Source organism: Lygodium microphyllum, chromosome 16 (genome assembly GCF_053477565.2).
Source record: "Lygodium microphyllum isolate KBCC chromosome 16, Lygodium_microphyllum_v1.1.10, whole genome shotgun sequence".
Lineage (NCBI taxonomy): Eukaryota > Viridiplantae > Streptophyta > Polypodiopsida > Schizaeales > Lygodiaceae > Lygodium > Lygodium microphyllum.
The window spans coordinates 27002319-27026636 of record NC_141150.1 but is presented as its reverse complement, the minus strand read 5'-3'; positions in this window follow the sequence as shown (position 1 = coordinate 27026636).

The following is a 24318-nucleotide window of genomic DNA, read 5'->3' as shown; positions in this document are numbered from 1 at the left end:
TTGAGCAAGCCATGGGAAAAGAAAAATGGGAGAAAGCCATGGATGAAGAAATGGATGCCTTGGAAGCAAATGCTACATGGGAGTTAGTACCTTTGCCTAAAGGTAAGAATGCAATTGGCTGTAAGTGGGTTTATAAGGTGAAGCACAATGCTGATGGTTCTGTGAACAGATACAAGGCAAGATTAGTAGTCAAGGGGTATGCACAAACATATGGCATTGACTATGAAGAAACATTTAGTCCGGTTGCAAGGATGGCAACCGTAAGAGCAGTCATTGCTATGGCTGCATCAAAGGGATGGTCTTTACATCAAATGGATGTAAAGAATGCCTTCTTGCATGGTGATTTGCAAGAAGAGGTCTATATGGAGCAGCCACCAGGTTATGTGCATGCTGTTCATCCTGAGTTTGTTTGCAGGTTGAAGAAAGCCTTGTATGGCTTGAAGCAAGCACCTAGAGCATGGTCTGACAAGATAGGACAGTATCTTGTCACTATTGGCTTTCAGATTTCCAAGGCAGATTTCTCACTTTATGTGAGAAAAACAGAGAAAGGTATTATGCTGCTTGTCATTTATGTTGATGATTTGATTATGACAGGTGACAGTGATGAAGATATCCTTCATGTGAAAATGCTATTGAAGCAGAAGTTTGAGATGAAGGATTTGGGAGAGCTGCGTTATTTCTTGGGCATTGAGGTGATTAGATCACCAAGTGGGATACAGCTATTGCAGAGGCAGTATGGATTGGACATGCTGTCCAAATATGGGATGACAGGCTGTAAGCCTATTTCAGTTCCTTTGGAGCAAAATGTGAAGCTGAGCACAGATGCAGGTGAGCTTCTAGAAGACCCTACTATGTACAGACGCATAGTAGGAAGTTTGATTTATATGACTATTACCAGGCCAGATTTGAGCTATGCTGTTGGATTGGTAAGTCAGTTTATGCAGGCTCCAAGGAAACCACATTTGGATGCGGCTAGACGCATACTTAGGTATGTGAAGTCCACATTGCAGTGTGGACTATTTTATGAGACTGGGGTTCAGATACAGTTGCATGGATACACTGATGCTGATTGGGCTGGTAGTATTTCTGATAGACGATCTACCAGTGGATATGTATTCTCTTTTGGGAGTGCTGCAGTCACTTGGAGCAGCAAGAAACAGCCTACAGTTGCCTTGTCGAGCACAGAGGCTGAGTACAGGGGTGCAGCAATGGCTGCATGTGAGGTAGCTTGGTTGCATAAGCTACTTTATGATATGCATCAGTCTACAGATGGGCCAGTTGTCATTTATTGTGACAACATGAGTAGTATACACTTGGCAAATAACCCAGTCTATCATGCTAGAACAAAGCACATTGAGGTGCATTATCACTATGTGCGAGAGAGGGTTTTACTAGGTCTTATTGATCTAGTTTATGTCAGCACAGAGGATCAGGTAGCTGACATATTCACGAAGGCATTGGGCGCAGAGAAGTTGCGCAAGTTCAGAGACCTGCTTGGTGTGCAGGAATTGGGATTAAGCTCGAGGGGGAGTGTTGAGATATCGAGCTCCACTCGTGATACGCCAGGGTGACCGTTGTGCATTTATGTCACCGACGTGTTAGTTGCAGATGCGGTTGGTACACCGCCCATGAATAATAGCTACATGATAGCTATCCTTATCTACTCTAGTTCGTGGCTCAGTTAGTATGCCACCTTAGTTAGTTGAGTTTGGTTTTGAGACCCATATAGAGGGTTCTTCTATTTTTTTGTACTTGAGTTCTTTTGGCTTACACAACTAAGAAGAGGAAAACTGTTTTCAGCCTCCACCCTTGTGTGTCTTCCCCCATTGTGCAAGCAAGAAAGCTTCAAGCGAGACTCCTTCCTTCTCTCCCACAATCTTGACATCAGCAACTAGTGTCGGACCCAAGTGAACCCCTTCACGCAGAAACGCCAGGTCCAAAGCGGATTCAGGCTGCACTTGGTTCAAGGAGAATGGGAAATGAGAGGGATGCAAAGCTCAACCTCTCTGCCATAAGGCATAGTCCCATTCCGTTCCCCTAAAATAGCATAAATTGGTTAAGACATAACTCTAGGTCATCGCTTTCGTTATTCGTTCTCTTTGACGATCATCCCGCTATTCTTCGAGATTTTGAGAAAAGTTCCCGGCTAACCGGGACCACCCAACTGTAGGACGGACCCATGGCCCATCCTCTGCACTTTCCTTGGTTTGTTTTAGTTATGTAATTATCTAACACATTAATTTGACATGTAACAATCAACTTCTTTAATTAATCCGTTAAGCACTGGTTCCTTCACGTAATCTTGTCACGTGACATAGAAAAACAATATCAAACAAGTTTTTTATTAACATATCATCATTTTTATCTTTGAAATACAAGGAGTTCTGCCCGTAGGCTTGTCCATAATCCACCCGAAGGCTATCCAGGAATCCACAAGGATCACTATTCCAAGCTTCCGCCCGTAAACTAGTATGTGGGCCTCAAGATCCAATCTCGAGTTACGTTAGCCTCTTGTGCAGGACCCGGAAGGTGAGGGATTTATGGCCAGATCCCCCCCTGGCACCCAAGCGTCCTCCTTCTCTAAGTACAGCTCAATGGAGAGACCTCTCGAGGCGGGTTCAGTCCATGTTCCCGGCGTGGTCAGCAACCCCCTTGGTAAGGGTCAGGCAGGCACTCGGGGGTAACTAAAACTGCCTCTCCCTTCAAGCCTTCAACCTGAAGTATAGATATTCATTTAATTTGTAATTCATAAATCAAACAGTGCTCTAAAATCTCTAGCAAGCACAAACATTTCCAAACTGCTAAGGAATGATTCTTTCCTTTCGAATGCATCAGCACTCGTTCCAAGGTGTCTTGCAACTTGGCAAGATCCCCTATATTCTGGATTAGGGCGTACCTTATTAAGCCAACTTGGTCAACCCTAAAGTTCATTGGATACTTTAGTTTCCGATTTTTAACTTTTCTTATTTAGAAGGATATCAAAGAATACATCCTTTTACAAGATAACTTGCATAAGGATCCACCATCCTTGTTGAGGGTATTTAACCTTTCTTCTTGTGAATCAATCACAAGACTATATGACTTCGTACTTCTTGCGCAAGTCCTGCATCGTAATGTATGATGATATAATCCGTTTTAGTTTCTTTAAGCGACCTAGGGTCTCTTTTTAAGAATCTCAAGGACAAACCCTAGTTCTTTTACATTTACGAATTTATTGACCCTACAATCAGGAAAGATAGTCAAGTGTTTAAGGTATAAACATTTCTTGGTCTTTAAATCATTCCCAAGGCATATTTTGCAGCATAGGTATTTCTAGGTTTACATAAATTCGGTTATCTTTTAGAAGGTAATATTGAGATCACCTCGGCACGATTTGTTATCCTTGTGACAATTGATTTTTCAGTCCTAAACTTTAATGCTTTGAGGTTAGGTAAATTAAATTAATCTTCCTTTTTCCTTGCAAACGAAACTCATGCCAAATAACAATCTTTTCCTTGCTAAGATATGCAATTAGCAATGATAACTTCCTAGAATTCAAGGAACGTAAGATACCTTTCATAAATTTCATCTTCTACGATAATTCGTTGCAAAAAGGAATAGGGCTAATGGTGCAAGATGCAGTTTTTATACCTTCAAGATTTAACCAAAATATACTACTATAGTAGGTAGATAATCTTGCTCAAAATTCGTTTTAATGCATGATGCTATTCGAAGGAACTATGTTTTATACATTATCATTTTTGCATGTTTAATTAAACTAAACTCCTTCATCGTAAATAACTCAAAAAAAAATATATCTTATCCCTACCAATTCATCTTTGCGTGATTGACTTAAAACTGATGTAAAACCAAGAAGGAAAAACGTGGTTTTGGGGTGAGATATCCACATGGATACCGGGAGATGACCCTCCCGTAGCTACTCCTTGGACTTTCTTAGGCGGCATCGCAATTCGAATGTGAAGGCAACTTTAACTCTTTCTTTCGGATTTCCACTGTTTCTCTTTCGAGGTAAGGAGCCGTTTAAATGATTGACCACGAGAAGGAATAATAAGACCTTTAGGTTCTTAGCTTCTTCGGAGAGGGAAAGATTTATAAAGCCTAAGAAGGCCCTATAGGGTATATACACGGCAAAAAGGTTATGGGTGACTGTGGCTTTGCAACCACATGAACCTTTGGAGAACTTTGTGCTTGGGGTAAAAGGTATAGAAAGGGACTTTACAAAATTTAGGCATGGAAAAGGGATTTGTGGGTTAATGAGGCCAAGGGTTGTGGGGGGTTTAACGGCCCTTGGGAAGGGGTTAAGGCCTTACGACCGGGGCGGGGTAAAAGGATTCCAAACGGGGTAAAACCGGGAGGGGGTGAAAGGGTTTTAAGAAAACCGGGAAGGGGGTGAAAAGGGTAAAGTATAGGAAGGGCTTGAGGGTTTTAAAAACCCGGGGGTGAAATAAACTGGAGATATCCTCATCTCGAGATAAATTGGAGATATTGATGGTTGAGAGTGTCTTCTTCTATCCAAGTGGCATGCTCTTCGGGATAATCTTTCCACTAGAGAAGGCAATCTCTCAAGGTTCTGGATCTTAACAGTCTCTCCCTAACATCCAAGATCCTATCCGGCCTTAGTTCAAGGACTCCTTGACTAGGCATTACAATTTGTTTGTCATCAAGTACATGGTTAGGGTTGGGTACATATTTTTTCAATAGACTGATATGGAATACATTGTGAACCTTTAGGTTTTCAGGGAGTTGCAATCTATAAGCATTGGGTCCTAGGCATTTGAGGATTTTGTACGGCCCATAATACCTTGGACTTAGCTTCTTGCAATCTCCTAGGGATAGAGAACTCTTTTTAGGGCGTACGTGAATGAAGACCATGTCTCCTTCTTCGAAGACTCTTTCTTGACGCTTCAAATCTGCGTATGCCTTTTGTCTATCCTTGGCCGCTTGTATGTCTTGTATTATTGACTTTATTTGATCATCCATGTATTCCAACATCTGTCTTGACGCTTCAACCCTTAGGGTTGGATCACAAAAGTTTAGGGGACTTCGACAATCATGACCATACAATGCTTGGAAAGGAGTCATCTAAATGCTCTGCTGGTAAGAAGCATTGTAGGAAAATTCAATCAATGGCAAGTATTGAATCCACCTCTTTGGCTCTCGAGAACAGTATGCCCTAAGCATATCCTCAATGACTTGATTTACACACTCTGTATGGCCATCCGTTTGGGGATGGTAGGCAATGCTAAAACAGAGTTGAGTCCCAATAGCTTCAAAGATAGCTCTCCAGAAGTGTGATGTGAAGAGAGAATCTCGATCACTAATGATTCTTCTGGGTAAACCATGTAGTTTGAATATCTCTTTGATAAACAATCTTCCAATGTCAGAGGCTTTATAGTTTGTCTTTACTGGAATCAGGTGTGAAACCTTGGTAAGCATGTCAACCACAACCATGATGGAGTTGTATCCTCCCTGGACTTGGGGTAAGCCTACCACAAAATCCATACTGATGAATTCCCATTTCATTTGGGGAATGTCAAGCGGTTGCACTTTCCCTGGCATCATGACATGTTTGGCTTTGATACGTTGGCAACACAAACACTCAGTGACATATTTGAGAATGTCACCTTTGAGCCTCTCCCAATGGTAGCTCTTCCTAACTGCATTAAGAGTCTTAGCATAGCCAGGATGTCCTGCGAAAGGGGAATCATGAGCTTCCCACATTATCTTCTGCTTAAGTGACTGGCTTGCTGGTATACACAGCCTTGTTCTGTAGTAGACAAGTCCATTATCAATGGAAATTTCTTGATACTTAGCTTGCAACTTTTGATTCTACTCCTTGGTAGATATTTCCTTTAGCATTGTTTGGTAGGCCAAATCATGGCATGCTTCCTCTCTAGCTAACTCAAGTATAGGGTTGTTTGGCATAGATACTTTTGTAGCCAGAGATCTGGCCGCCATTGATGGATTCTGCAAGATTAGGGAATTTAGGAATGCCTTGCGACTAAGTGCATCGGCAACTACATTCTCTTTCCTTGGTCGGTACTTGATTTAAAAATCATATTCCTCCAACACTTCAATCCACCGACGTTGCCTCATGTTGAGCTCGTTCTGGGTAAAGATCCATTTCAGAATTTTATGATCGGTTACTAGAGTAAACTTGTTACCCAACAGGTAGTGTCTCCAAAGCTTTAGAGCATGGATGACAGCTAGTAATTCCAGATCATGCGTGGCATAATTCTTTTCATGACTCTTCAATTTCCTTGAAGAGTATGCTACTGGATGACCTTCCTGCATAAGTACACATCCCAAGGCAAGAATTCTAGCATCTGTTACTACCTCGAACTCTTTATTGAGGTCTGGAAGTTTTAGAATAGGTGTTGATACCAAACTTTGCTTCAATTTGTCAAAGCTATTCTGTTCAGGAGTTGACCATGTAATGGAAGTATACTTCTTTGGTAAATCCGTTAGAGGTGCTGCAATAAAAGCATGGTTTTTTATGAAGACCCTATACCATCATGTCAATCCAAGAAAGTTGCGTATTTCTTTGACAGATACTGGTGTTGGCCATTCAAGCACATCTCTGACCTTGGCTGGGTCTACTGATATTCCTTCTGATGATACTATGAATCCCACATATTCAATCTGACGCTTGAAGAATGCACACTTTTTTATTTTTGCATACAGCTTATGTGACCTCATTGTCTCAAGGACAATCCAAAGTTGAGGTTCATGATCTTCTTCCTGTTTAGAATAGACTAAAGTGTCATCGAAGAAGACAAGCACGAAATCATCAAGATATGGCCTAAAAATATCCTACATTAATCTATTGAAGGTAGCAGGTGCATTCATAAGCCCGAATGACATAACAAGGAACTCAAAGTGCCCATATCTTGTATTGAAGGCCGTCTTTGGGATATCTTCTTTCTTGATCCTTATCTGATAGTAACCTGACCTGAGATCAATCTTGGAGAAGATCTTTGCACCCTGAAGACGATCAAGAAGCTCATCTATTCTAGGAATAGGATACTTGTTCTTGACTGTTGATTGATTCAACCCTCGGTAATCAATACATAGTCGAAGTGTCCCATCTTTCTTTTTCTAGAATTGCTAGGTCGGATGTAGCCTTGATCTAATAGTTGCTTGAGTTGTTCCTTCAACTCAATTGCTTCTCGTATGGACATTCTATAAGGTCTCTTTGCAATTGGCACAGCTCCAGGTACTAACCTAATCTCATGATCCACTTCTCTTTGAGGCGGAAGTTTATTCAACTCTTCAAGGAATACGTCCGCGTATTCCTTTAGCCAAGAAGGTCCTTCATGAGACTCTTGCTTTTGATCTAACTTGTTGAGTTTGATCAAGTAAACGGGTAATCCTTTTCTGACTCCTTTTATGATCCAAGATACTTTGGCCAATTGGATTCTTGGAACTCCTGCCTCACCTTGAGTTGTGACAAATTCCCTTTCAAAGTTTCAAAAGGAAACTTCACCCTTTCCACAGTGAATGTGGACATCGTTGGGCTTAAGCCAGTCCATTCCGAGTAGACACTCATGGATACCTAAATTCATGACTCTGAATTTAACTGAAGTCTTCTTTCCTCCCAGAAAGAATTCCACCTTCGCAGTTTGCCTGGTACAAGTTACTTCACGACCATTTGTCAATTCCACAAGCAGGGTAGGTGCTTCTACTGTGGCTATTCCTAATCTTTTTGTACATGCTGGTGAGATAAAGGAATGTGTACTGCCACAATAAATCAAGGTTTTGAAACCTTTACCTTGATAGTCCAACGGTATCTGAATCACCGAGAACTGGCGATTCGGCCCTTTCTTGTGTAAAGTGGCATGGATTGTCGCTCTTTTGAATTTTGCTTCCATGGTCGGATCTTCCTCTTCTTCTTCTTCACATCTTTGCCTATTGGCTATGCAGGTGGTTCTTCCTCTTCCTTGGGTAGCGGATCCTTGACCACGGCCTGTTCCTTGAAAAGGCGCTTGGCGATGTCCTCCACCAAGCTTGGGACATTGCCTCTTGAAGTGACCGGGTTTGTTGCAGTGGAAACAACGGAGGTTTTGGCCATTATTTTGAGTAGGAACAAAGTTGTTGACGTTATTCGTCCTTGCTTTCTTTCTTTGTCCCTGATTATGACCTTGAACTCTCTTCATTTGAGGTCTGAATTCTCCTCTTTTCGGGTCATTATAAGACCAAGTTTTGTTACTCCTTGGTCTAGCTTTCACCTCCTGAATTATAGGCGCCGCTCAAATGAGTGCATCCTGAAGATCTGATGGACGCATAAATTCAAGACGGGTATTTACTGGTGGATTTAAGCCCGCACAAAATTTGGACACCTGCTGTGTCATGTCCATCTGTGGCGCATATGTTAAAAGTGAAACGAATTTAAAGTAGTATGCGTCAAGAGTGAGTCCTAGTAGTTTTAGCTCGTAAAACTTGTTCATTTTTCTGCGTGCGATATGCAGGTGGTAAGTATCTTCCCTGTACGGCTTTCTTCAGCTTCTCCCAGGTAAGGGATCCCTCTGCGATCCCTTGATCCCTGCACCATTGCTTCCACCAAAGTCTGGCTTTGCTGGTGAGCTTTAACTTGGCAAGCATAGCCTGATTGGCAGGTGCAGTACCGGCTGCTTCGAAGTAATCCTCCATGGATTCAATCCAAATTTTAGCATCAGCCTAGATGAATCTACCTCTCCCGTCAAACACGGGTGGCTCAATTTGCTTGAGGAGGAACTTCTTCTCTTGGATCATAGCAGTACTTGATATAGGAGGCGAGTTTGGAACTTGTACCTGGGGTTGTGCCTGAATAAAGGTTCTCTTAACGTTATTATATGATAATCGACGTTAGCTTATCTTTAATTTAGCTAGCTCGTAAACAATGTAGCTACTTAACTTTTTATCAACTCTTATGCACAACCAGACATTGATAAAAAGAAGTCTTTATTTGTATTTACATGGGCATAGCCCTTTCGAATACAACATTCCGTGTGTTGATAAGTCAGTTGTTACATTTAGTTTGGGGAGAACAATGTTGTATTGCATTTATCTACAGAAACTAAGTAATAGTAGGGTTTTGGGTCATGGATCTTTAGGAATCGATAAGTCATTGGAAGTTTAAGATATCCTTTCCATTGGAATCCATAATTTTCATGGCGACCCAACACTTTAATCCTGTCGGCTGGGATTATATGGGCTACTTCCTCATATATATATGAGTTCATCTCAACCCTCTATCCTCCGATATGTAAATTCAAATTTACGTGAGCTTCCACAAAAAAGAACAGCTTCACGACTTTCAAGTCTTTCAACCACTTGATCCTTTTTAGGTTGGTTTGTAGATAAGCAAACCGGTGGGTGGCTATATAATAGATTCCTAAAGCACCCGTCCATCTTTGTTCTATGTATAAAGGTGATGGATTATAAATCTACTCCAGGATGTTCATCATCCAAATTCTTTGTCTATAAAGCGGAGAATGCATTGCAGTCATAAACATGACTCGAAATACCAAAAACTTGTTCCACGCTTCGTAATTCTGTAAGACAGCATTGAAGGTAAGGAAATGTTTGGACAACAACAATTTCTTTACTTCATTTTATTGAGATTTTATATAAAAAAATCCATTATTGGTCGGCTCTGATACCGACTGTAACGTGTCCACTAGTATCATCTAGGACACGTCTTAACAGTCCATCAGAAAGGATGTCTAGAAAGCTCCGCCCGGCACTCCCATGGAATGTTACGGGATTTGCAATCTAGGTCTTTCCACGTCTGCCACATAGCAGAAGTATCCTGGCTGTTCCCACTTAGGATCGACCGGAATTAGGGTTTTCCTGATTGGTCATTACCTATTAGCAACTAGCGTCGGACCCAAGTGAACTACTTTACGCAGAAATGCCAGGTCCGAAGTGGATTCACGCTGCACTTGGTTCAAGGAGAATGGGAAACGAGAGGGATGCAAAGTTCAACCTCTCTGCCATAAGGTATAGTCCCATTCCGTTCCCCTAAAACAGCGTAAATCGGTTAAGACATAATGCTAGGTCATCGCTTTCGTTATTCGTTCTCTTTGACGATCATCCCGCTATTCTTCGAAATTTTGAGAAAAGTTCCCGGCTAACCGAGACCACCCAACCGTAGGACGGACCCATGGCCCATCCTCCACACTTTCCTCAGTTTGTTTTAGTTATGTAATTATCTAACACATTAATTTGACATGTAACAATCAGCTTCTTTAATTAATCCATTAAGCATTGGTTCCTTCACGTAATCTTATCACGTGACATAGAAAAACAATATCAAACAAGTTCTTTATTAACATATCATCATTTTTATCTTTGAAATACAAGGAGTTCCACCCATAGGCTTGTCCATAATCCGCCCGAAGGCTATCCAGTAATCCACAGGGATCACTATTCCAAGCTTCCACCCCCGTAAACTAGTATGCAGGCCTCAAGATCCAATCCCGAGTCACGTTAGCCTCTTGTGCAGGACCCGGAAGGCAAGGGATTTACGGCCAGATCCCCCCTAGCACCCAAGTGTCCTCCTGCTCCAAGTACAGCTTGTCAAGATTGTGGGAGAGAAGGAAGGAGTCTCGCTTGAAGCTTTCTTGCTTGCACAATGGGGGAAGACACACAAGGGTGGAGGCTGAAAACAGTTTTCCTCTTCTTACTTGTGTAAGCCAAAAGAACTCAAGTACAAAGAAATAGAAGAACCCTATGTATGGGTCTCAAACCAAACTCAACTAACTAAGGTGGCATACTAACTGAGCCACGAACTAGAGTAGATAAGGATAGCTATCATGTAGCTATTATTCATGGGCGGTGTACCAACCGCATCTGCAACTGACAAGTCGGTGACATAAATACACAACGGTCACCCTGGCGTATCACGAGTGGAGCTCGATATCTCAACACTCCCCCTCGAGCTCAATCCCAATTCCTGCACACCAAGAAGGTCTCTGAACTTGCGCAACTTCTCTGCGCCCAATGCCTTCGTGAATATGTCAGCTACCTGATCCTCTGTGCTGACATAAACTAGATCAATAAGACCTAGTAAAACCCTCTCTCGCACATAGTGATAATGCACCTCAATGTGCTTTGTTCTAGCATGATAGACTGGGTTATTTGCCAAGTGTATACTACTCATGTTGTCACAATAAATGACAACTGGTCCATCTGTAGACTGATGCATATCATAAAGTAGCTTATGCAACCAAGCTACCTCACATGCAGCCATTGCTGCACCCCTGTACTCAGCCTCTGTGCTCGACAAGGCAACTGTAGGCTGTTTCTTACTGCTCCAAGTAACTGCAGCACTCCCAAAAGAGAACACATATCCACTGGTAGATCGTCTATCAGAAATACTACCAGCCCAATCAGCATCAGTGTATCCATGCAACTGTATCTGAACCCCAGTCTCATAAAATAGTCCATACTGCAATGTGGACTTCACATACCTGAGTATGCGTCTAGCTGCATCCAAATGTGGTTTCCTTGGAGCCTGCATAAACTGACTTACCAATCCAACAGCATAGCTCAAATCTGGCCTGGTAATAGTCATATAAATCAAACTTCCTACTATGCGTCTGTACATAGTAGGGTCTTCTAGAAGCTCACCTGCATCTGTGCTCAGCTTCACATTCTGCTCCAAAGGAACTGAAATAGGCTTACAGCCTGTCATCCCATATTTGGACAGCATGTCCAATCCATACTGCCTCTGCAAGAGATGTATCCCACTTGGTGATCTAATCACCTCAATGCCCAAGAAATAACGCAGCTCTCCCAAATCCTTCATCTCAAACTTCTGCTTCAATAGCATTTTCACATGAAGGATATCTTCATCACTATCACCTGTCATAATCAAATCATCAACATAAATGATAAGTAGCATAATACCTTTCTCTGTTTTTCTCACATAAAGTGAGAAATCTGCCTTGGAAATCTGAAAGCCAATAGTGACAAGATACTGTCCTATCTTGTCAGACCATGCTCTAGGTGCTTGCTTCAAGCCATACAAGGCTTTCTTCAACCTGCAAACAAACTCAGGATGAACAGCATTCACATAACCTGGTGGCTGCTCCATATAGACCTCTTCTTGCAAATCACCATGCAAGAAGGCATTCTTTACATCCATCTGATGTAAAGACCATCCCTTTGATGCAGCCATAGCAATGACTGCTCTTACGGTTGCCATCCTTGCAACCGGACTGAATGTTTCTTCATAGTCAATACCATATGTTTGTGCATACCCCTTGACTACTAATCTTGCCTTGTATCTGTTCACAGAACCATCTGCATTGTGCTTCACCTTATAAACCCACTTACAGCCAATTGCATTTTTACCTTTAGGCAAAGGTATCAATTCCCATGTAGCATTTGCTTCCAAGGCATCCATTTCTTCATCCATGGCTTTCTCCCATTTTTCTTTTCCCATGGCTTGCTCAAAAGAAGTGGGTTCTGGTTCCTGTATCACCTTGACCATATATGCATAGTGAATGGCTGTAAATCCATCATATTTCAGCCTATCCACAGGATACCTAACTCTGGTAGACCTGCGCAAAGTGGGTTCACTCCCAGGTGCTCTCAAAACATCCCTGGTCTTCCTTACTCCAGGTGTAACAATAGAAGGAATACCCAACTCATCATCAATGCTCTGTTCTGAGCCACTGGATTCACCATCCACATAAGAGTGACCTGCATTCACATCAAACATGGGCTGATCAACCTTCTCTTTTCCTTTTCGTGATACCTGCATACCACTATCTGCATTACTTTGAGAAGATTCTCCTGATCTCAATCTGTCTGTCCATGGCGAAGAATGTGAACCACTGCTAGAGGACGCTCCAGGTCCACTAATATTTTGTGACTGCTGCTGTGAATTCTGTGCAGCATTACCATTTTGTGCATCTACATCATCAATCACATTTACTGGTTTATACCAGCTACTCATCTCATCAAAAACAACATCTCTGCTCACTGTAAACTTACGAGTAGAAGGGTTATAGCATCTATACCCTTTTTGCTGCAGAGAGTAACCAATAAAGATGCACTTCTCAGCTTTTGGATCCAACTTGGATCTCAACTCATCTGGCACATGTACATAGGCAATGCAACCAAAAATTTTCAAATGAGAAATATCTGGTTTCCTACCAGTATACCTCTCCTCTGGAGTCATTCCATGTATTGCTGCAGTGGGAGTCCTGTTCATTATGTAGACTGCTGTAGCAACTGCTTCAGCCCAATAAAAATCTGGCAAGTCTTTTTCATTGAGCATGGCACGAGATACCTCTCCAATATGCCTGTTTTTCCTTTCTGCAATTCCATTTTGTTGTGGGGTATGACTGCATGAATATTGCTGCTTTATGCCATGCTCCTGCAGGAACCTTGCAAACTCATTTGAGAGGTACTCTCCCCCTCCATCTGACCTTAGGCATTTTATATGCAAACCTGTTTCTTTTTCAACCATAGCTTTAAGAGTTTTGAAATGCCCAAAAACTTCACTTTTCTTTTTCATAAAATACACCCAAACTTTTCTGCTATAGTCATCAATAAAACTGACAAAATAATGACAGCCTCCAAGAGATGCAGCTTTAGTAGTCCACACATCAGAGTGGATTAATTCCAATGGCTTCTTACTCTCTTGAACATGTCTAGGAAATGGTTTCCTTGCCTGTTTTCCAAACTGACAGGCTTCACATACCTTATGCATTTCTGCAACCTTGAACTTAGGCAATCCTGCAACAATGTTTTGGGCCTGCATTGATTTAAGTCGCTGTACATTAACATGACCAATGCGTTTATGCCAGATATCAATATCTGCAACTACACCGGTCCCATGTGCAAACATTGCTGCACTCAATTCAGGCATATCTGCATCCAATGTAAACATTCTGCCATTCTTCTTTCCTTTTGCTATCAAGCGACCTTTATTTTTCATATCCTCAACAAAGCATCCATGAGGATTAAATCTGACCTGCAAGCCCTGTTCAACCATTTGACCAACAGAAACCAGATTCTTGGTGATATTCGGGACATGAAATACATCGGACAGGTATTTCTTTTTCCCATCCTGCATAGACAAAGGAATTTTACCAATCTGCACAATCGGATGTGCAGTATCATCACCAGTCTCCACAAATCCTGGTTTTTCCATTTTCCTTGCATCCTCCATCCATTCTGCATGACCTGTCATGTGGTTTGATGCACCTGAGTCAACGTACCATACACCATTGCTTTCTTCTGCACTTGTCACAGAATTGTTCATGTGCTGCACCATGAACAAATGCTCATTTCTGTCATCACCCTGTCTGCTAGAGGATGCATAATTCCCTTGTTGCAGTTTTCCATTCATGATGTCATTCTGCTTTTTATAGCAGTCTTTAGCCATATGACCCATTTTACCACAATAGTAGCATTCAACATTACTGTTTGCATTTTGGCCTCTTTGCCATCCACCACGACCTCTTTGGCTCCCCCTGCCTCTAGAGTTACCACGTCCTCCTCCATAGGACTGGTTTTCTTGAGTTTGCTGCATATTCTGATTTCTACCACGGCCTCCAAATCGGCCTCCTCTACCTCTGCCTCTACCTCTTCCAGCATTTGAGTAGAAGACAGCTTCTTTTGAAGTTCCTCCTGAAGAAGATGCACCACCATTTCTCTGCTCCTCAGAAATTAGAAGAGCAATCAACTCCTCAAAATCAGGAAATCTTTCACGAACTGAAATGGATGTCCGAAACTGTGCATAATCCTTTCCTAGACCATTCAAGGTCACGGAAACTAAATCATCATCTTCCACTGGCGACCCAATGGAAGCAAGTGCATCTGCAATCTTCTTCACCTTCATGTGGTAGTCATTGATGCTCATATTTTCTCTTTGCACATTGTGCAACTCTTGCTTGAGCTGCATTTTCCTGGCTTGTGTATTTGTGCTATACATCTTTGACAGAGTATCCCATGCCTCCTTTGGCGAACTTGCATCTTGAATATGCACAATCATAGAGTCTGAAATGCTGATAGACAGCCAATACATAACTTTCCTGGCTCTCTCATGCCATGCTTTAAATGCCTGCATTTGCTGTTGATTGGGAACATCAGGAAGAACTGGTTCTTCTTCATTTCCTGCAACAAATTCCCAATATCCTTTTCCCATAAGGAAATTCGTCATTCTAAACTTCCATGCTTGGAAGTTATTCTTGTCAAGCTTTTCAGTGACAATCTGTGAGAGAGAATCAGACGCCATTACAGAATACTGCAAAAAGTTCTGTCACTGCAAAGAACACAGCTTCAGCCTCACAAGGGCAAATCTGCAAAACTGGCGAAGGTGGTATTTGACCACACAGTCACTTCGTAGTGACGATTTTGCATAAACAGGAACCAAGGATGATTCTGTAACTCCCAATGTCTCTGCACATAAGCATACGATGCAATTTCTACAGTAACTTTTCACCGACCTGTAGAACAGTGGCTGCACAGCATAAAACAGGGCTTTTTTCTGAGTGCGTGCAGAAAACTTCCGCCTCCAAAACAGGCCCCGAAATGGCCTCAAATCAAAAAAACAGGGTCGCCAAGAGCTAAAGCTCTCCCCCGCAGCATATACTGCCCTCTTGCTTCAGCGCGAAGGGCGTCTCAACCAGAAAACCGCGAGCTTGGCTTGCTTTCTTGAGCTCCTTACCACGAACAAGGCTCTGATACCATGTCAAGATTGTGGGAGAGAAGGAAGGAGTCTCGCTTGAAGCTTTCTTGCTTGCACAATGGGGGAAGACACACAAGGGTGGAGGCTGAAAACAGTTTTCCTCTTCTTACTTGTGTAAGCCAAAAGAACTCAAGTACAAAGAAATAGAAGAACCCTATGTATGGGTCTCAAACCAAACTCAACTAACTAAGGTGGCATACTAACTGAGCCACGAACTAGAGTAGATAAGGATAGCTATCATGTAGCTATTATTCATGGGCGGTGTACCAACCGCATCTGCAACTGACAAGTCGGTGACATAAATACACAACGGTCACCCTGGCGTATCACGAGTGGAGCTCGATATCTCAACACAGCTCAACGGAGAGACCTTTCGCGGTGGGTTCAGTCCATGTTCCCGGCGCGGTCAACAACCCCCTTGGTTAGGGTTAGGTAGGCACTCGGGGGTAACTAAAATTGCCTCTGCCTTCAAGCCTTCAACCTGAAGTATAGATATTCATTTAATTTGTAATTCATAAATCAAACAATGCTCTAAAATCTCTAGCAAGCACAAACATTTCCATTAATCGACCTTGTTGTTTGGCAAACTGCTATGGAATGATTCTTTCCTTTCGAATGCATCAACACTCGTTCGAAGGTGTCTTGCAACTTGGCAAGATCCCTTATATTCTGGGTTAGGGCGTACCTTACTAACCCAACTTGGTCAACCCTAAAGTTCATTGGATAATTTAGTTTCCGGTTTTTAACTTTCCTTATTTAGAAGGATATCAAAGAATACATCCTTTTGCAAGATAACTTGCATAAGGATCTGCCATCCTTGTTGAGGGTATTTAACCTTTCTTCTCACAAGACTATATGACTTGGTACTTCTTGCGCAAGTCCTGCATCGTAATATACGATGACATAATCCGTTTTAGTTTCTTTAAGCTGACGTTTGTTGAACCTAGGGTCTCTTTTTAAGAACCTCAAGGACAAACCCTAGTTCTTTTACATTTACGAATTTATTGACCCTACAATCAGGAAAGATAGTCAAGTGTTTAAGGTATAAACGTTTCTTGGTCTTTAAATCATTCCCAAGGCATATTTTGCAGCATAGGTATTTCTAAGTTACATTAATTCGGTTATATTTTAGAAGGTAATATTGAGATCACCTCGGCACGATTTGTTATCCTTGTGACAATTGATTTTTCAGTCCTAAACTTTAATGCTTTGAGGTTAGTTAAATTCAATTAATTTTCCTTTTTCCTTGCAAATGAAACTCATGCCAAATAACAATCTTTTCCTTGCTAAGATATGCAATTAGCAATGATAACTTCCTAGAATTCAAGCAACGTAAGAAACCTTTCATGAATTTCATCTTCTACGATGATTCGTTGCAAAAAGGAATAGGGCTAATGGTGCAAGATGTAGTTTTTATACCTTCAAGATTTAATCTAAATATACTACTATAGTAGGTAGATAATATTGCTCATAATTCGTTTCAATGCATGATGCTATTCGAAGGAACTATGTTTTATACATTATCATTTTTGCATGTTCAATTAAACTAAACTCCTTCATCGTAAATAACTCGAAAAAAAAATATATCTTATCCCTACCAATTCATATTTGCGTGATTGACTTAAAACTGATGTAAAACCAAGAAGTAAAAACCTGGTTTAGGGGTCAGATATCCACATGGATACAAGGAGATGACCCTCTCGCAGCTACTCCTTGGACTTTCTTAGGCGGCATCGCAGTTCGAATGTGAAGGCAACTTTTACTCTTTCTTTCGGATTTCCATCATCTCTCTTTCGAGGTAAGGAGCCATTTAAATGATTGACCATGAGAAGGAATAATAAGACCTTTAGGTTCTTAGCTTCTTCGGAGAGGGAAAGATTTATAAATCCTAAGAAGGCCCTATAGGGTATATACACGGCAAAAAGGTTATGGGTGAGTGTGGCTTTGCAACCACATGAACCTTTGGAGAACTTTGAGCTTGGGGTAAAAGGTATAGAAAGGGACTTTACAAAATTTAGGCATGGAAAAGGGATTTATGGGTTAATGAGGCCAAGGGTTGTGGGGGGTTTAATGGCCCTCGGGAAGGGGTTAAGGCCTTACGACCGGGGCGGGGTAAAAGGATTCCAAATGGGGTAAAATCGGGAGGGGGTGAAAGGGTTTTAAGAAAACCGGGAAGGGGGTGAAATGGGTAAAGTATAGGAAGGGCTTGAGGGTTTTAAAGACCCGAGGGTGAAATAAAAGAGTAGAAGGGATATGGGTATAGGAAGGGGGGCTTGAGGTGGTCCCCTTTAGAAGGGAAATTCGTGGGGGTAGTCCTAAGCCACAGAAAAGGGGGCTTAGGAGGCCCAATCCTTGGAAGCTTCTTAGAAGCTTCCAAGGCTTCTGAAAAACTGTTGACGGCGGGCAGAAATTTGGAGATGGCGACAACGTGGTAGTCTGCAGAGGTGGCGGTGGCTCGGCTCTATCCTCCTCACCACACGACGTCAGGTGGTAGCATTCAAAGGCAAGGCAGCGTTATCTCCTTCCGTCCTTCCTCCCTCCCCCTAAAACCCTGCGGCTCTCCCTCTTTATATAGGGGAGGGGAGGGAATCCTCCCCCCCTTTATGTGACCGCCTGCATGGCAAGGGGCCTAAGAAAGCTCCAGGGAGGAGCTTGCTGGCTCCCTACCCCCATCCCCCTTCCAGCTCGACGTGCTGCCGCATGAGGAGGCGAATATATATTTGATATATATTACACTTAGGTAACCAAACACGTTACAACACCCCTATCTAGTCAACCCAAAATGGATGAGCTATGCTAGATATCACCAACAAGAATGAAATCCCACTTACCTAAACACTCCCCACATCGTGGATAGTCATGACTTGATCACACTCCCATCGCTCCACCCATACATTTACCTACACAATTAGTGTAATATTTCCACTTAAAAATATTACTAGACCGACTTTCCGCATATCGTGTAAAACTCATGCAAAGGTTATTCTCAGTATTGGAATTACCGACAGTGTAACCTGTAAACCGCACGCGAGAATCAAGGCCTCCGCATTGGCAAACCGGGATCGGGGTTCAAAACCACATAAACTGTGAGAGAAATTCCTCTTGGGAGGAGGTTAAGTGGACAAAGGTGAAATTTATTGCAAATTTTTTTACTTATTTTCCCCTAGCCGATGCGTGGCTAAGGGAAGGGGATGGCTAGGTGGGAGAGATGGTTACAAGGGGGAGACGTGGACTACATGCACAACCACGTGGGGGAGGTCCCCTCTCCCCCCCTTGACCTATAAAAACCCCCCCTAGGGGGGGTAACAAGAGAAGGGAGAGGCTGCATGAGGCTCTGAGTTGCTGTCGTCACCGTAGAGGAGGAGGACGCCGTTGTGGTGCCGTAGGCTGCCGATTATCGCTGCTAGCCCCGCCATTGGCCATCAGACTACCACCATCCTCGTCAAATCCACCTTGCTTACTCCCATCCGAATGAGTCATTTACCTCCACGCTATTTCGTGGTTGGTGTTTGAGTCAAAAGCTCCTAGAAGCTTCTTTTAGGAAGATTCTAAGGGGCTTCCTTAACACCCCTTCCCACCAATCACCCACAAGCCCATCCCTAGCCTCGGGATTTGAAGAGAGGAAGAGGAAGCCTATAAATCCCCTTCCCACCAATCGCCCACAAGCCCATCCCTAGCCTCGGGATTTGAAGAGAAGAAGAGGAATCCTATAAATCCCCTTCCCACCAATCACCCACAAGCCTCGGGAATTAAAGTCCCCATTCCCGCAAGGCCCTTCACAAGAACCCTTTCGTGAACCCCCTCTTTTTTAAAAAAAAATAAGGGCCAATCTTCAAACCCTAAGGCCCTCCATAAGCCCAATTCTGCAAGTCGGTACTTCTGTCAAGGATCAATACTTCAAAGGGGATCTCCACATGTACGAGGGAGATAGGCAAAGATCTTGAGGCTGCAAACCAACGCGAGTAATTCGTAGACCACGAAGGCATACCAAAAACCAAAATCATGTCTACGATGGCCCCTAAAAAGTCACAAGGCACCCTTGCAGGAGGTTCATCTCCTAGTATTCATGTGGACATTTCCCCGAACCCACAAGTCTAGGTTTTCTGCCTATTTTTTATTTCACGTAGAAGTATTGCAGTTATGCATGGTTATTTCATGGACTAGGATGCACTTATGCTTGTCAAATCCACCTAGCTAAATGAGATTGAAATAAATTGGCTATTTGAAATTTACTAGAACTAACACGATATGAAGATTGGTCATTTGTACTTTTAATGGAATGAACGGAAAAAAACATAAGGTGTCTATGCATTTTAGGACCTTATTAGCAAGTTGCCTTTTGTGCAGGAAAGATTAAATCGCATGTCACATTTTTAGACAAATCTCCTTTGTAATGATTCATTAAGGAAGTCGTTATCAGCCGCCGTAGGAAATAGCAAAGCATGGAAAAGATTCTAAGGGTTGCATGAAGTAGGTTAACTCTAGCTTAAATTGGCATGAATCTCATTTATCTACGTAGTAGTTAGGAAAGGTTGCATAATGCACATTCATCGTACAAAAGAATTTCATTCATCAGGAGTCGTATTTAGGAAAAGTCTGCATGGTTCATTTAAGCGTAAAATCTTAAAAGCTTAGTGGCATGATTCCTGAATGCAAGTCCTAGTAGGATCAATGGAAATTATGCCGTAATTTAATATGTGCTTTGGTCTTAACAAGAAAAGTTAGGGATTATGAATCTAGTCATATGTAGAGGCAATGAATCGCGTGCTTACGTGAATTGTGATGTAATGCAACTAGTTTTTCCCCTGTTAGATCAACTTAACATCTCTAGGAATGGTTCGACCTTGTCGCAAGACAAGTAAACTAGATTACTTAAATCACCTAAACTGCAAAGGATTCGCATAGGATGGCTAAATTGATACGATTAATATTCCAAGTGCTAACTAGAGTTTAGCATGTTAAGGACTTGACCTAGTTTCACACTTTTTGCCACGTTGAAATCCTCATACCCAAAGGTCTTGCCCACATTGATGGAATGTAGGGACAATTGGACGCCCTTGCAAGAAACGATCTAGGGTTTTTTTTACCCTAAGGATCAAATGTGAAAACTTAGTTTGAGTTTGGAATCCCTAGGATCGTTGTCGGCCTAGTGCAATTAGGATTGGGATTGGGAAAGAAGAAGACACCCTAAACCCTATTTCTCGTCTAATCATAATTCCCTGACTAGAAAATGCTGTTCAATGGGTGAAATGATCCCGTGGAATAGATGTGACACTTGTGCAACAAGTGCAACGTCGCATGATCTTGTGGTTTGATCACAAGAGAGTTGCCAATTCCTTCGAATGAGATTGGTAGATTCTTACGCAAATTTAACTTGCAAGAGGATGAGTAGTCGTCCACACCTTTCTTGGGGAGAAATTTCCAAGATAAGGGAATTAGGTATTTGCTTGGAAGCAAAGGATGAGTCAACAATTTGAAGCAACATGGTCGACAGGATTTATTGTTAATGTATGAAACCTAAGGTATTGGTTAAGTTGGGTTAACAGGGTATGGCCTTAACCCAAGGACATAAGGGTTAACAAATAAACCCTTGGGGATCTTGCCAAGTCACAATTGATCCCAGATCGAATCCTGGATGCATTCAGAGAGAAGGATTCACTTCTTAGCAGTTGTGGCCAAATAAACGACCATTGGAATTGATTGTGCTTGTAATAGTTTAGGAGCACTGTTTGCATTGTTTGCTCAAGGAAATAAAGGATGGAAAGATATTTAATGCTTTAGTGAGAGCAGAGTTTTGACCTCGAGATGTGCCTAAAATTTGGCAAAAAATTTGAAATTTAAGGAAAAAATATTTAACATTGAAGACGATTTTAAGCACCAAGTGAAAGACGGCTTTTAAAAGGCATCCGAGTGACACTTGTGGATTTTTGATAAATTTTTCGACTAAAGTGTAGGATGCCAGGAGCTGCCAATCAGTACGAGATGTCAAGCCAGATGCCCAGGATTTTTCAGAGCTCGAATTGAAGCCCGGACAAGAAAATGGCCACAAAATTGGCAAGATATGAAGAGGTGGACATGTTTAAGGCCAAAGGGGGGGGTGCCCTTTGGAGCCTTTGACCCCCCCCCCCCCCCCCCCCTAAAATTTTATGAAGAACATGAAGAAAAAAACGTGAGCAAGCGTGGGATATGGAGGCATGAGCAGGGCGCCGAAATTTGCGCTCCATCCATGAGGATGATGATGGCAAGATGTGAAGAACCCCTGTAACTGACATTACCTCTCCATTTCTCTCTCCTGGCCGAGTGAATCACCACCCTTTGCACAAGCAATGGCTGTGTGGATGAAGAGAACAGATTCTATTCTTTCTCTCTCCTCCCTCTCTCTCTTCTCTATGGGCTGTTCATGTGTGCCATCTTGATGAAGGAACCGAGGAAGGAGAATGAAGGAAATGGTGATGGAGATGGATGGAGATGATGAAGATTGAAGTACATCATTGGATTGAGAGAAATGGGGGCTCTGTCTGCTGGTTATGCATTCATTCAAAGCGTCTCCGGTTACGTAAAAATACAGTATGAGCATTTTTATGAAGAAAATGAAGAATTTTTTATAGTTTATGATGATAATTATATTCTTATTAGATGAAAATTTGTGTGAGTGTTGTTTGCATCATGAGTAATTGATGTGTATCAAAAAATCTTGGTTTTGTAATGATTTACGTGGTTTATTTAATTCCCCTAAACCCGAAAATGAGGTCTTTTAGTGGTAAAATGGTAGTTTTCCATTTCGAGTGGGTAAAAGGTATTCCCATGGAGGGAATATGGAAGATAAATTGAATGTTAGTATGCTGAAGTGATTAGAACTAGAAAAACCGGAAAATAGCATATTTTATTGCTAAATAAATTAAGAAAATGGAAAAATAAAGGAAAAAATAGAAATATGTCTTCGAAAAATAAGGAAAAATATAATGATTGTTTGTGGATGTATGGTAGTGGCAGAGCATGAGTTTTAGCCTCATTTTTCCCTATCTCTTTGTCAAAGGTTGTGATTTATTGCTTTTTCTATACATCAAAACATGCAAAATGAACCTCTACACCTGTGCAACGAAAGCAATACCTAAATGTAGGGGGTTGGGATGTTTGAATGGTGTGATTTGTGTGCTGATTGTTGTTGATTTTCTACTACACATCATGACATAGAGTTTGTGGTATGTTAATTAAGAGGATAGTAGCACAGGTGTTGTCTGGGTGCTATCCTTTTATCGCTGCAAGAGGTTAGTAAATGCATTTGGAAAGCCTAGTTGTACAAAGCATGTTGCTAATTTGAAAATGATGTTTGAGCACTTTAGAATCATTCATCTTTGCATGTGCATGATGATCATGGTATTGGAATAAAAAACATGGATGCATAGCACCTGTTTTTAGACAATGACTACGTTGAGTGTGGAAAAGCATCCTAAGCCATAGGATAGACGTTTGTTTCCTGGGGGATTATTTGGTAACGAAACATGGTATATCTCCTGGATTTTAAATGAAAGAGTGGAGTTTGTTTGTTTGTTTTGTATGTTGAGCAGCGCATCAAGGGGCCAATCCTCGGTGAGATGTAGGAGAGCTGCAGTGGGGCTGCGGTGTTTCTACTGAGAGGTTGCCTCCATGTATGTGATTATCATGGTATATATGGCCAATGTGTATGAGTTCTCCCTCTATGGAATTTATAGAAAGGGAAACGTTGGACTACAAAACTATAAAACTATAAACGCATAGATTAGGCTTTAGGGGATTTTGTCCTTTAGCAGCAGATTGACGCTCCTGGTCCACGAGGCTGTGAGGGTGTGTTAGTCTGTTATGAGCATGAGGTCCAGCTAGTGCAACAGCCAATGCCGGCCCATTTCAGGTCCCATCAGCGGTGCGTTCACCGGGAGCTACCAACAAGTGGTGGTTGTCAAATCTAGGGTTTTTAGGGACCAAAAGTTGGTTTATGTCCTCTGTGACAAGGACTGTCAACCCGAAATACAAAAATCCGAACATGCTAAGAGGGCTAGACGACGGTTGGAGATTGTAAGTCGCTATTCTCCTCAAAGGAGTAGCCTAATACCAATAATAGGCAGTGGTCTTAGTAAACCAACTATTGCACATAGTCCTTTAGGTGTAGAAGGAAGCGAAAGTTCTTCCTCTCTTCCACCGAGTCAACCCACTTCAAGTGGGGGTGTGATTCCATCAGTCCAAACTCCTATTGTCAATCCGATTGTCTTCATGGCACAACCCATTGCAATTCCTGCAGGGATGCCGGATCTGCCAGCTTTAGGAGTGCCTTTGCCCATTTTTAATGGGTTAGCCGAAGAAGATGCAGAGTTTCACATTTGTGAATTCCAAAGATTGATGTTTAATTACTGCATCCAAGATGAGGGACATCTTATGATGTTCATTAACATGACATTAAAAGGAAGGGCTGCGGTATGGTATCATGGCATAGAGTCTGGAACCATAACCACAATTGATCAATTTTATGCAGCTTTCCGAGGAGAATATGCCCCTGAAAGAGGTAGCCAATATTGGTTGTGTGTTTTGAATGTAACACGCCAAGACCCCCATGAGAATGTGAAAACATATGCAAAGAAGCTGAAGGAAGTATTTCG